Raw genomic sequence first — 14,339 nt, 5'->3', positions numbered from 1 at the left:
TAAGAGAAAGCAGAGAGCCACTTATAAAGCGAAACACTTGTAATTATCGTATGCAAATCAGCCCAACTACAGGTTGCACTGGGTGCGTGTGCATCGCCTGGTTAATTTGGAACCAGTTCAGTAGTTGAAAGTGAACTATAAGATTCTCATTATGCAATTAGGACTTTAGTGAAAGACTCATTAATCTGAAATGCAATTAGTCGGGCTGCTGCCGCACAGGGTTCAAAAGTGATTTTTGTTGGGCAGTGACTTTGGTGTTCACGTAGCGTAGGATGAGATATCTCCAATGCTTTGATAAGATGTTCTCATTTCAGGCTTACATAGACTCAGCTTGGAATGATTCAAACAGAAAAAGAATAAGGATTTAGTTCATCTCGAGCTGTCAGCTGCTTTTTTACATCTGAATTTTCTGTTTCTTCTAATCTCTGCTATTTGGCCCTGTGGGGAAGATCTCTATCTAGTGCTTAGAAAAAAAGGGCTGATATAATGGCACTCGGATATCACAGTAAACATCATTTTTAAGGAAAAAAAATAACCAAGGAGGTCTCTTGGGTTCAGCGATCCCCTCCAGCAGTGGTTCTTTGCATGACCTTCAACAAGACCAGCCCAAGTACGTCAACTTGGAATCACAATTCTTCAAGGCCAGGTTGGATGGGGCATGGAGCAACCGAATCCAGCGGGAGGTGTCCCTGCCCGTGGCAGGAGGTGGAACTGGGTGGGCTTTAAGGTCCTTTTCAACCCAACCCACTCTATGATTGATTGATTGATTGATTGGAGGAGTGGAAGGACCAGCACAATCGCTGCATAAGGCACGTTTTCTACCCCAAAAACGGAGTCACTGTGATTACAGAGACCAGAGAGATCGTAAGGATCTGTGTACTATCTTCAGTTTTACAGCATCGTCAAAGTAAATCATTCACTTCAGGTCCTTCAGGAATTCTTTTTGTGAAGCTGGAACTGCGCAGAGTCTCCATATGACACTCTTAAGGCCTTCCCTGCAAGAGGAAAATGAAGTTTCCCATTACTTTTGCCCGGACTTATCCACAAATAGCTCCTGTGCTGGCTTTCTGCCCAGGATAGGTTTCACCTACTTTGCTCACAGGTAAAATAGGCATTTTAACATCTCCCAAGTCTAGTGGGAAAGAGATGATTTGAGAATATGAGAGAAAAGGCTCTTAAAGAGCTACAGCTTCACTTGGGTAAAATATTTTGCCAAATCTCTTTGTCTCAAAAAAAAAAATAGATTGAGCAGCAGCAAAATGGATGATTTTGAGCCCTTCAGGACTGCCCATGACATCCACAACTAAACATCAGAACAGGTGAAAATGAAACAAATGAGAGTCTTTGGTTAGAAACCTCCTGAAGTTACATTTGTGCAGTGATTAAAGAAAATAGTTGGCATCCAAATAGACTATTTTCTGTTAGGGTAAACAAAATGCTTTGCTTAACCCAAAGTTTATTTTTTCCAACTTTCTGATTGCCTAAAAAAAATGTCAAGGATTTGAATTTCAAGCTGACCCGAAGCGATTTTTTGTTTGCGTATTTTTTTTGTTTGAAATTGCCAGTGGAGCAAAAAATCGATTATTTGTACTGTTCTACCTAGGATGCACCTACCTAAACTGAGCAATAAACGATGTGGTTGAGGAGCTATCGCCAGGGAATGCAAAATCCCACTGCAAAGGGTGTACAGTGTCAATAAGAGGATTATAGAATGGTTTGAGTTGGAAGGGACCCCAAAGCCCATCCAGTTCCAACGCCTGCCATGGGCAAGATTCTTCCCAATGAGGATGGGGACGCCCTGTCCCAGGTTGCCCCGAGCAGTGGTGGTGCCCCATCCCTGGAGGGGTTCCAGGCCAGGTTGGATGGGGCTTGGAGCAACCGGATCCAGTGGGAGGTGTCCCTGCCCATGGCAGGGGGTGGAACTGAATGGCCTTTGAGTTCCCTTCCAACCCAGACCATTCTATGATTTTATGATTCTGTGAAGAGTGTAAGTATAGGTCAGGTGGACAGAAATGCTAATATTTCCCTCCCTAGGCATAGGCAGCTCAAACAATTTCTGAGCCGAAGGCTTCAGAGGTCATTGAAAAATAAGATAGAGCAGTTTCGAGCATCTTCAGCAAAGGTTTAATTAATCTGCTTGTTTCTGCACTGAAACACATCAGAAAAGTAGACACATCTTCATCAGTGGTGCTTGTGGTTTCCCATAACTGAGAGGAGGAAAAAGCAACCTGAGGTAGCAATTTTTGATATCATTTCAGTTCACAGCACAAATGCCTTTATTCTCTCTTAGATTCCCCCACAGGTACTTAAGGTACTGACACAAAAAAAAATTACTTTGGTAGGGCAGCATGGGTGAAGGCATCTCCCCCTGCTATGGAGCTGGGTTTCATCTGGGGAAGGGTCATTCAGTCCGCCAGGGGAATCACATCTCAAGTCCATTGCTGCTCCAGAGCAGATCTCCACTGATTTCTTCACTATGAGAGCAGTGAGACCCTGGCCCATGTTCCCCAGGGAAGTGGTGGCTGCCCCATCCCTGGAGGGGTTCAAGGCCAGGTTGGATGGGGCTTGGAGCAACCGGATCCAGAGGGAGGTGTCCCTGCCCGTGGCAGAGGGTTGGAACTGGATGATCTTTGAGGTCCCTTCCAACCCAAACTATTTTACGATTCTATGATTGCAAAGGGAGTCCACAACCGTCAGAAGGGAGTCCACAACCGGCAGGTTTCATCTGCTCTAAAGAAGAGCTAAAGCCATTTCTCTCAAAAGACCTCCAGCCACAAGGGATGGGGAGCAGCAGTTGCTCAGTGAGGACACTTGTAGCCTCAAAGCCCAACAAATCCTCTTTTCTTAATCTGCATTTTCGTTTGGTTAGTTCCTTGCTGATGAGTGCTTTAGGGGTTTTCAGCATGATGAATGGAAGTAGGAAAGGAGGACGTTCACTGGAGCAGCTGCTCAGGGAGGGGGTCGAGTCACCTTCCCTGGAGGTGTTTAAGGAACGGGTGGATGAAGTGCTGAGGGACATGGTTTAAGGGAGTGTTAGGAACGGTTGGACTCGATGATCCAGTGGGTCCTTTCCAACCTGGTGATTCTATGATTCTATAATTCAGGATTCCAGGCAGAAACAGCACCTTTTGTTCAAACAAACAAAGAGCCCAAGAGCTCTGCAGTCTTACAACTTCTGCAAGGTTTGCTTTACATCACCATGTCCTGAGGTGGTTTTGACATAGTCCTCAGTCACACAGTTCATAGCTGTGATTGCCACTTTGCAGACTGAGCTGGGAACCATGGGTTTCTCTGCAGCCAACCCCAACTGCAGCTGGGGTGCTGTGCCTTGCGTGGACAGCTCGAACTAGAAGAGAGGTCCCTCACTTGACCTTTAATGACCTGAAGTTTCAGTCTGTGACGGCAACTAAGCTGAAGAATTAGCCCTTCCAAGAGAGTTTCAGCTTTCCCCTTTGCATGTGGCTGCTTTTTGGGTTGAGTGACCCCTTCGGGTTGAGTGACCCCTTGGAGGTGCTGCGTTTGCCCAGGGAGCCTGCTGGCCTTGCTGAGCCCCACAGCCAAGCCTTGGGGGCTGAACCCCAACCGCTGACTCTGGCTGTACCAAAACCCCACCCAAACCAGGTTCGGCGTTTTCCCCCGATGTCTCCAAGTGGAGCTTTCTCAGGACAGATCCACCATGTCCTGACGTTGCCAGAAGCCAGTGCTGTCCTGGAGTATCTCCTCCAATGCTGGTGGCACAGACAGCCCGTGCCACCAGCTGCAACATCCTGCATCCATCCCACGTCTCTGCTGTCTGCAAGCAAGAAACGGTTCTGCCCGAGGGGACAAACTTGTTAAGATTAGACTTAACAAGCCTTTCACCTAAGGTCTTGGGCCACCCCTTGGAACAATCTCTCTCCCATACTTCCATTACCAAGCAGCTGCAGCTGGGCCTTGAAGAGATGTTATTTCATGTCCTATTATTTCAATAGCACCTTGGAGCTACTAGGAAATTGAAATCGCCTTTATGTTTCCTCCCAAAATGTCACGCATCTCAGTGCATCCACGTGGTACGGCTGTGACCTCTCAGCTCAGTGCTCTCCAGGGAAAGCAGATGTGATTTAAAGGTCAGCACAGGAGTGTAATTGCCAGGTAGAGTCCACAATGTGAAAGCCGTTTCTGCAGAGGGATGGGGAATTGATTACCGGTCTCATAAAGCTTTCCGGTACATCAGCATCATCTCCTGGAAAACATGAGTCTTTTTCATAACACAAAGCTGCGGAGTGAAGGGTCAATAGTGGAAAGAGCATGACCCCTCTGCGGTGCCTCCTAGGCTGATGCTGAACACAAAGACAGAGGCTGGATTGCAGCGTCTTCGCCTGGTTGCCCAGGCAAGTTGTGGCTGCCCCCCTCCCTAGAAGTGTTCAAGGATAGGTTGGATGGGACCTTGAGCAGTTTGGTCTGGTGGGAGGTGTCCCTGGCCATGGCAGGGGGGTTGGAACTGCATGATCTTTAAGGTCCCTTCCAACCCAAACCATTCTATGGTTCTATGATCCTATGATTCTATGATCTTCATTGGAGCGCTTAGCACCCACACGGCCAAGAAGGGGTCACTGCCCTCATAGACTGCCCATAAGGGAGTGATGATGTGCTGCTGCTCCAGGAACCGCAGCAACACGGATGTCAGCTTTGATAATACCCATGACACAATCCAGAAGCAGCTTCAAGGGATGGAGACCTTCCCCAAGATCTCCAGTGCTCCCTGCTCACCTCTCTCCACGTCACTGCATCTCTCACAGAGTCCGTTAGCTTTATCCCTACCTGTCTGCTGCAGCCGAGTGGTGGGAGAGGACCTCTTACTTTTTCTTCATTAAGCTTCTGACCCTCTGTGTTGTGCAGATGTGACCTGCACGCATCATCTACGGTTCAGAAGCCAAATGAAAAAGAAATGAATGTTTGCGCATATATATATATATATATGCACATCTGATGATAGGATTGTAATATTTGGCCAGTATCTGTACCCAGGGGAAAGGGAGCTGACTCATGGTCTTCTAACTCTTGCGTTTGACTTTACCATGGCTGGATCAGCTGCAGTCGCTTATGGGAGGTATTTTAGCATGAGCTAATTGAGCATTCCTTGCCTCATTATTAAACAATCTTCTCATTTTGTGCTCCTTCCAAGCTACGCATCTATTGATAATGTTCTCCAGTTTTCCCTGGAGCTGCTTTGCCCTTCGCAAATGGCAGTTTTGCTCTCACTCTTTAAAATCAATGCCATTTTTGCTTTGCAAATGTCCTTTTTTTTTTGCTTTTACAGCAGCATCCTTCCATGTCACCCTCCCAACCCAGGAACTTAGCTCATCCTAGACCCAATGCAGATACCACCTGTGTCACTGACTGGTGAAAATTAAGATTCAGGGTTTCTTCCTTGCTGAGGCCAATACAGAACTGGCTATTGCCACCTCTTGGTAAGAGTAAAGAATGGCAAGTGAATCCTGTCCCCTCAGAGACATCCTACGGCTATGATTCTCCATTTCCCTCCACCCCTGGGGATGGCAGCGTGGCAGCAATGAGATCTGGCAAAGCATTTCAAGGCATTGTCCTTGGGTGTGGAGAGACCCCCTAACATTGGTGTAGGTCTCCAGTGCGGTACACAGAGCCACGCGCCAAAGTAGTGTTGGTGTCCACCATCACATGTCTACTGCATGCTCAAAGCCTTTGGTCCTGCTCCCTCGGAGGTGGTTGGAGGCTGTTCCGTTGTCATGAGGAGCTCAGTTGTCTCCCCAGTGGATGGACAGCATGTACTCAAAGTGCTGGTTCGACACTTGCCTGATGCTGAGCCAAGTAATTTTACTCAAGAGGAGCAACCTCTTCTTATGGGCTTCCTCACCACCATTTTCCTAAAGACATTAAGTTGTCTTGAGAGACGCGGAGCGCAGCATAAATGTTTAGCTGTAGTTTATCAGCCTAAACAAATTCACCTTTCTGCTAAAGCTGCCAAAGCACTGAATTAAACCTTTCACACAAACATCCCACCAGTATCTCTGAATGAATAAATCATGGCCCGTGGACGAGAGATGGAAGGAGGAACCGTGCGTGCACCGTGTGAGCAAGGGGGGAACCGATGGAGAAGGAAACTGCTTCCTTGTAGCACTCACTGCGCTTTACTCCTGGGGCTACGGGTGAAGAAATAAAGGGAGAACAGGGAAGAGTTTTGCCTCTTGTGATGAAGTGGTACCTTCTCTTTTCTATCCTCAGGGAATATTACATGAAAATAGACAGTAACTCCCAAGGAAATATTCCTTTTACCTCTTTTTCTCCCTTTAAGCCTAAAAAGCCTGCCTTCAGACATCAGAAGGAAGGGTTGTAGCTACAGCTGCTTCTTGAGGTTTCTACCAGGAGATCTAAGGGTGATGTCTTTGCCTGCACGCAGTCAGGGCTTGCTCTGTTTGCATCATGATTACCAGGTACCAAATCCTCCCCAGCTTTATCTCCACCAGCTTCCAAGGCTGTCTCTAGCTCCGGTGTCATGATGCAGTTGCTCTGAAGTCTGGGAATGTCACTGGTTTAAAAGATTTCCATGGTTTTCCTAGGGTTTTAAAATGGCAGCATCTCAGACCTGCAGAAAAATAGTGGTGGGAACAATGTGTCTTTGAAATTCACAGTCCTCTAATGTGAGTCAGATCAGCCAAACGCTATTGGTAGGGATTTGTTTTGAATATGATCCTAGAATGGTTTGGGTTGGAAGGGAACTCAAAGCCCACCCAGTTCCACCCCCTGCCATGGGCAGGGACACCTCCCACTGGATCCGGTTGCTCCAAGCCCCATCCAACCTGGCCTTGAACCCCTCCAGGGATGGGGCAGCCACCACTGCTCTGGGCAACCTGGGCCAGGGCCTTCCCACCCTTATCATAAAGAATTTCTTCCTAATATCTAATCTACATCTTCTCCCTTCCAATTTAAAGCCTATCAAATGACGTACTTCAGGCTCAACAGATTGGCTTTGTGTCTGACCAACTCGTTCCTCAACTCTAGGCTACAGCACGACCTGGGGAGACTCTGCCTATGGGGTAAAAGCAGTGGCAACAAGTTTGGGGCTGTTAATACTTTTTTTTTTGTTAGAGTAGCTGGTGAATGGACATCCAAAACAGACCCTCGCCCAGACAAAGCAAATTCATCAGAAAAGATGAATGAACATTTGTGGATAATTGTCTCCCCACCCTAGTGAAGATAAATTCTTGTTCTACTTCTCGGGAACTCAGAAGCACACAGGCATCTATGGTTGATTTTTATTTAAGGAGACATTTTATTTCAGGTTATATAGAGAGTGAAGGAGCAGCAGCAGTCTCCCATGCCTGATTTTACAGAGAAAACACATTTCTCAAGGACTTTGAACCTTTGCTCTCTCTTCCTTGTGTATGCAGGTTATGTTTGTGTGGTCCCTCTGTATCAGAGACCCATTTCCTTCTTTATCTCTCTAGGTTATTAAATTAATCTGCCATTCTGGGCCTGATTCTTTGCAGGTTCTTTAATCCTCAGAGTTAGCAGTACCAGACTGACAGCATGTGTTAGCAGCTCCCTTCCTCCTTCTCCTCCTCCCGGGGCAGTGTCATCACCTTCTCTGCAGGCTTTGTTTCTTCAGGGTGCTTTGCTAGCTACAAATCCTTATAGATGAGAGAGAAAATCAAGAGAAAGTAGCAATTCTTCCAGGAGCTGCACTCGATGATCCTTGTAGGTCCCTTCCAACTGAGGACAATCTATAAGGACAATCAGCATGTGCCTCAGCGCATGCTGAACATCACTAGGTATCGCGTTTGGGCACCCGAAGCCCATCCTGTCTGTCTGTAGGAACTACAGACAGACATCTGCACATGCACACACACACAGAGACGTGCTCCTGCTCAAGCAAGGAAGGAGCTCAGCCCAGCTGGGAAAAAAAAAGCACCTCTGCTCTGTGGTCAGGCTGAGAGAGTTGGGGTTGTTCAGCCTGGAGAAGAGAACCCTGGAGGGGTTCAAGGCCAGGTTGGATGGGGCTTGGAGCAACTGGATCCAGTGGGAAGCATCCCTGCCCATGGCAGGGGGTTGGAACTGGATGGGCTTTAAGGTCTTCCAACCCAAACCATTGTATGATTCTATGGTTCTAATCCTCATGATGATTTTTGGAAGCTGTCTCTACTCTCATCTGAAACATCTCCAACTCCAGATTCCCTGTGCTTTGTGGCATGTGCTGGGCGCATCACCGGTGAAGGTGGGGCAGCTGAGCCACCCAGGGCTCACCCCTTGTTGCTTAACGATGTGCCGGGCACAGGGATCAGTGACAGCACAAGGGCCATCCCGCAACAGAAAGGATCAGGGATATTTTCCTACAGTCATTGTGCTGGAGAGGATGGTGCGAGATGTTAATTGTGCATTTTTAATTGGAGCGAGCAGCGCCAGTCATGCCTACCAAAGGACTTTGCTCACCGCGGTGAAGTTCATTAGCAGCAGACAGCGAGATAATAGCTGTTCGCTCTGCGAGCCGTGAGAAATGTCACTTTGATGAAGACGTGTAACCATGGGCACAGTGGGTCAGGACCAGCTCTTTGCAGTGTAACCTCACCGACTCCAGTGGATCTCCCTTTTCTCCTTGGCTTTAAATGCACCCTAAATCCACCCAGGGCAAATATCAACAAGTAGTAACAGAGCTGGGGAACCCGAAACTGCGAGCATCAGCAAATAGGGTTCAGTTGGAAAGCAAAGCATCCCCTTTCCTTGCTTTGCAGCCTGCTCCTCCGAGCGATGAAGCGGTTACAGCCGGTGAAGAACATTGATCCAATGCATCCCCCAGGCACGCTGCCCTAGGCTGGTACACCAAGGACAAGACATGAAAATGAAGCCAAGTCTTGAGGTTCAGGATAATATTTACTAGAAATCTCTCAGCTCCTGGACTGCTCCCAAGTCGATACTCGTCATTTCCAGACTCGTTTATCCTGTGGTCTAATCACCAGGCACCGGGCTGCTCTGTGAACAGGCTGCCTTCATCACTGCAGGGCTCTGGGCAGGCAGTGAGGAGGATGTACCTTTCGAATCTAGAGTCTTCACTTTTTCCTACTCCCCAATTAAAGAAGTAAAGAGTGACCTTGACACAGTAGGGATTCAGTAAGAAAAAAAAAACCCAGCACTTTGGCTTTTTAGTTGATTGTCCTGCCCCAAATGAGCTCGCAGGAGAACCTCAACATGCTGTTTGACTCCAGGGGTCACGGCTATTAAGGCAGCAGTGCTGCTTTGCTGCCTGCAGCCCAGCTTGAGGGACTGCTGGGAAGGAGAGGAGCCACTAAATAAAAATCCAACGCGGCACAAAGCAATCATCTCCAAATGCATGGTGCCAAACCTGTCACCCTGGGCTGGAGGCAGCCCATGGTCTTTAGCGCTCTCTGTGTAATGACAGTGAAGCGGTTTAGCTCCGTGTGCGATTGCTAACAGCACACAGGGACAAATTCTGCAATATCTGTGTTCCGTAGAGTGAGAAAAGCACTGACATGGATCATCAGCCGATGAAAGAGGTGATTTCTGTCCCCCAAAGCCTTGTGGTGCGTCCCTACAGGGAGGGCTTTCTGCAGCAGCTAGAACTTCAGTCTCAGAGAAATGTTCAGTACAACAGTTCAGTGACCTCCTGAGGTCAGTTTTGGGCCCTTCATTATAAGGAAATTATTGTGGTCCTGGAGTGCATCCAGAGAAGAGCAACAAAGCTGGTGGAAGGCCCGGAGAACAAGTCTTTTGAGGAGCAACTGAGAGAACTGAGGTTGTTTAGCCTGGAGAAAAGAGGGCTGAGGGGAGACCTCATCACTGTCTACAACTGCCTGAAAGGAGGTCGTAGCGAGGTGGGTGCCGGTCTCTTCTCCCAAATCTCAGGCGATAGGATAAGGGGGAACGGCCTTAAGTTGCACCAGGGGAGGTTCAGATTGGACAATAACAAAAAATTCTTCATGGAAAGAGTTCTCGGGCACTGGCAGAGGCTGCCCAGGGTGGTGGAGTCCCCATTCCTGGAGGGGTTTAAAAGACAGGTAGATGAGGTGCTCGGGGATGGTTTAGCAGTGGACAGGTCCAGTTGGACTTGATGATCTCAAAGGTCTTTTCTAACCTAGTGGTTCTATGATTCTATGATGTGACTTCTTATCTAGCCCAGCCTGGGTAAGACTGAGGCCACGATGTCCATCTCTACTTGATAGCACACACTTGCCAATAGTGACACTTTTCCCTGCTGGCTTAGGCGTTCATTTTTATGACCACGCATTTCCAGAGACTCTTCAGTCCTTTTGGTTGGGGTGCCTCAAACTTCACTGACGTCCTCCTGGAAGAGCTCCTTAAAGAAACATCTCAAAGAGGAACTCTGAGTAAAGGGGGCACAAAGACATTTCTGCTGCAGATGCATTGCCAGGGCCTTCCAGCCAGCGTTTGTCTTGTAAAGCAGTTTATGATAAATACTACAGGTAAATGAAAGTCTCGTTAAAGATCTGACATACATTAAACAAATCAGATACGTTCTGTTTCTCTGCATGACTGGTAGAAGGGAGACCAACCTTCTCATTTCTTCTTTCTTGGTGCTATGCTGAATGCTTATTAGGTGTTTAAATATTGTATTTACAAGGAGATACATCTGCCTGTGATAACTCTGCGTGTGCCTTGAATTCTGTTTTTAATTATGATGTCTATTTTTAGCCCAGATTCATGGCCTGGTGGATTCCCATTATAGACAGGAGCTGTGGAAGGCCCTCCTTTCAGACTGTCTTGAAATGAGGACGTCCAATATGCTGTCAGCCGTGCTCCTTAATTAGCACAGCATGGTGTAGACTTACTTATTATTGCTTGCTTTAGAACAGTATCCAGAGACACCGCCTGAGTCAAAAACACCCCCGCACAACAGAGAGATGGGCACAAATACACGCAGAGCGCTTTTAGTGGCTAAGAAATAAACACAGGTAATAGTGGAAACGAAGAGAAAGTACTTAAAACGGGTTTTGGAATGGTTGGTTGTGGAATGGTAAGAATCTGAGCTCAAAACCATGGTTCTGACCGCTTGGCTCATTTGCCACCTAACCTCACCCTAGGGTTTGATGCAAAGGTTGTGGGACCTATGTTGGTGCTGGATGTGGACCCCAAGCCACGTAGGCGGAGGAAAGTAAGAGCTTAGAAGTGTGATGCTGAAAACAGAAGGGGCATAAAGTCCATTCTTTCATGCATGCACTGGGAGAGCCTCACCTGGATACGCTCACCCAGATGCTGCTGTTCATGGAGGGTTTCTCCAGCACCACCTTGGCAATGTCCTGGGCATGGTGATGGCACCCACGTCCAGCAGCGCTGTGGCAGGCAGGGGATGGAGTTCTCTTGGACACAGCTCCCCCGTGACATGTCATCTGCTCTGAAATGAACTTCTAGCTCAGAAGAACATTTCTGGAAAGAAACAGAATCACAGAATGCCAGATTGGAAGGGACCTCAGGGAACATCAGTCCAACCTTTTAGGTGATCTATACTTTAAACGAGATGGCCCAGCACCCTGTCAAGCTGAGCCTTAGAAATGTCCAGCATAGATGAATCTACCACTTCCCTGGGGAGATTATTCCAGTTATTCCACACGTAAAGATAGCAATGTCCTGGGGATGTTGGAGTGAGGACCACATGTCAAATAGGAGCTCAGCCCTCTCCCCTGCCTGCTCAGCCTCTCTCCTTTCCTCCATCCACACAGCTTAGCAAACAGGCCTATTTATTTTATTTGCCCTTTATTTCTTTCTAAGCATCCAAAATCACAATGCTCTGGCAGTATCTTTTAACAAGGACCGTATCAAGCGAGGGCTTGGAGACAGGAGGCTAATTGAGAGCATCCTCAGGGACATTTTAGCTAGCGGTAAGTGGCACGAATATCTTTCAGCCTCTATTTATGCTGCAACATTAACAGGTGGGGTGATTTGCATTCCATGCATTAAGCAATCGGGGAAAGCAAAAGGGATTTTATGGGCTGCTCATAGTGTTTATTAACCCTCCAGCCCCATTATCGCATCAGTCTATTTTCACCAGGGTTTGTGTACATGCCTTGCAAGCAGTATTGCCATGATCCCCCCACTTCACAGAATCACAGAATCATAGAATCACCAGGTTGGAAAGGACCCACCGGATCATCCAGTCCAACCATAGAATCAGTCATAGAATCATAGAATGGTTTGGGTTGGAAGGGACCTCAAAGCCCATCCAGTTCCAACCCATGGAGGCCTCCCCACCCTCATCAGGAAGAATTTCCTCCTAATGCCTAATCTAAATCTTCCTCTTCCATTATAAAGCCATTCCCCTTCATCCTGACACTCCAGGCCCTTGGAAAAAGCCCCTCCCCAGCTTTCCTGGAGCCCCTTTCAGTGCTGGAAGCTGCTCTGAGGTCTCCCCAGAGCCTTCTCTTACCTCTGAGGCTGTCAAAACACAGCATCTGAAAAGTAAATAAATGAGAGCGTGGTCTCTGCTTGGCCCAGGGAGCAGATGAGAAAGCGGTTTTTTTTTCTCGTAATCCCAAAACCTTGAAACAGAAGATGACACTCCTTGGCTGCAGTCGTGTTTTCTGCAACATCACTATCTGAGACGGAGCTGTTTTTCCAATATGAATGTTTCCAGCACATCAGCAACAAGCCTAAAAACATGTGATTAAAAGAAGAAAAAACAACCCTGGTGTTAAATTAGCGTGGACTACCTTATAATTAATTTAAGATTAATGGGAACAACTGAGTTAAGATTCTGTAACGATAATTAGCAAGCAAATTACAATAAAAGAGAAAGGGGCAACTAAAAGTAATTATAGCGTACATACATTTAGATCCTGCACTGCCTAAGAAAATAACACGTGTGTTGAGATAACTACACTGCCTTCAGCCTGCGAGTACCAGCACAAACAGTAGGGTATGAGCAACCTGGTCCAAAGGAGGCTTCAAAGATGATCTGAGGGCTGGAGCACCTCTGCTATGAGGAGAGGCTGAGAGCGTAGGGCTTGTTCAGCCTGGAGAAGAGAAGGCTCTGAGGAGACCTCATAGCGACCTTCCAGTACCTGAAAGGGGCTACAAGAAAGCTGGGGAGGGGTTCTTTCCAAGGGCCTGGAGTGATAGGATGAGGGGGAATGGCTTTAAATTGGAAGGGGAAGACTTAGATTAGACATTAGGAAGGAATTCTTCACGATGAGGGTGGGGAGGCTCTGGCCCAGGTTGCCCAGAGGAGTGGTGGCTGCTCCATCCCTGGAGGGGTTCAAGGCCAGGTTGGATGGGGCTTGGAGCAACCGGATCCAGTGGGAGGTGTCCCTGCCCATGGCAGGGGGTGGAACTGGATGGGCTTTAAGGTCCCTTCCAACCCAAACCGTTCCATGATTCTATTTGTAGTGTTCGATACAACCCTGAGAGCGGGACCCTTACGTAGTAGAAAGCTGCAAAGTGAAATGTTCGGGCTATGTGGAACAGAAGATGCCCTCTTCATTCATCATTTCCACTCTTCACCTCTGATGTGAGTTACGATACTGTCTTTATTTTCATGATTTCACACTGCTTCCAGGGAGAATCATAGAATCACCAGGTTGGAAAGGACCCACTGGATCATCGAGTCCAACCGTTCTGGGAGGCTCCTGCCTGTCCCAGCCCAGGACTGATGGAGCTCGTTTAAAGAGAGCGCCTTTACTACCTTGGTTGTCATTATGCTCAGTGTTTGTTCTCAGGCTTTACATGCTTATTAGGGGAGAAAAAGAGACAGTCTTATCTCCTGAGCTTTCTCCACAGTTCTCACCGTGGTTGTGTCAAGTATTTCTCAAAGATGAGGAAATACTGCGTGAGGAGATGCCATCCTTATCCCTGTAACGGGGAACGAGAGATGAATGAAGCAGGCAGGGAGTGGATCAGAGGAACGTGAGATTCTTGATTTCGGGACAGTTTTGTGTTACACAGTGTGACAGATATTCCCACTCCCCTGCGTTTGTCACAGCCACCTGATTTCTGCAGTGTCTCTTTAGATCCTTGCGCTGTCACAACTCTTTTTAGATGTGTTGGCAGCACCGAGAGGTCCAGGTCCTCTGGTAGGATCCTGAGCTACTTCTACAACACAAAGGAAAGAATAACTTACAGAGACTGAGCAGTTAATGAAGGTACAAACCAACTTGGAGAGCAGGGGAGGGTCGGCATGATCGAACAGCTCATCCACTGATGAGGAAACTCCGGTGCTGCCATAGGCTCTGTATTTAGTTGGACTCACACCAGGGTCTTGAGCAAACCCCTTCAACTCTTCTGGTTCTTCCCAGCTGCAGAGCAACCCACGTTGGTGCTTTCCTCTTCTTGCCAGCTCTCAATAAAGCCCCACAAACCAA

General features: G+C 47.6%; 1 protein-coding gene and 1 long non-coding RNA gene across 3 annotated transcripts in view; one reads left to right on the top strand and one right to left on the bottom strand.

The window, feature by feature from the left end:
• The window catches only part of ASIC2 (acid sensing ion channel subunit 2), a 537,867-nt gene that overhangs the window by 381,476 nt on the left and 142,052 nt on the right, over positions 1-14,339 (top strand). The gene's annotated exons all lie outside the window — the stretch shown is intronic.
• On the bottom strand, positions 668-12,610 carry LOC128854508 (uncharacterized). Its single transcript, XR_008453566.1, has 3 exons — positions 12,410-12,610; positions 11,221-11,412; positions 668-995 (listed from the first exon to the last, which is right to left on the bottom strand). It is a non-coding gene; the product is annotated as an uncharacterized LOC128854508 (long non-coding RNA).

This window comes from Cuculus canorus, chromosome 25 (genome assembly GCF_017976375.1).
Source record: "Cuculus canorus isolate bCucCan1 chromosome 25, bCucCan1.pri, whole genome shotgun sequence".
NCBI lineage: Eukaryota > Metazoa > Chordata > Aves > Cuculiformes > Cuculidae > Cuculus > Cuculus canorus.
Note: the sequence above shows the minus strand (reverse complement) of the source record. Positions and strands in the feature narration are given on the sequence as shown.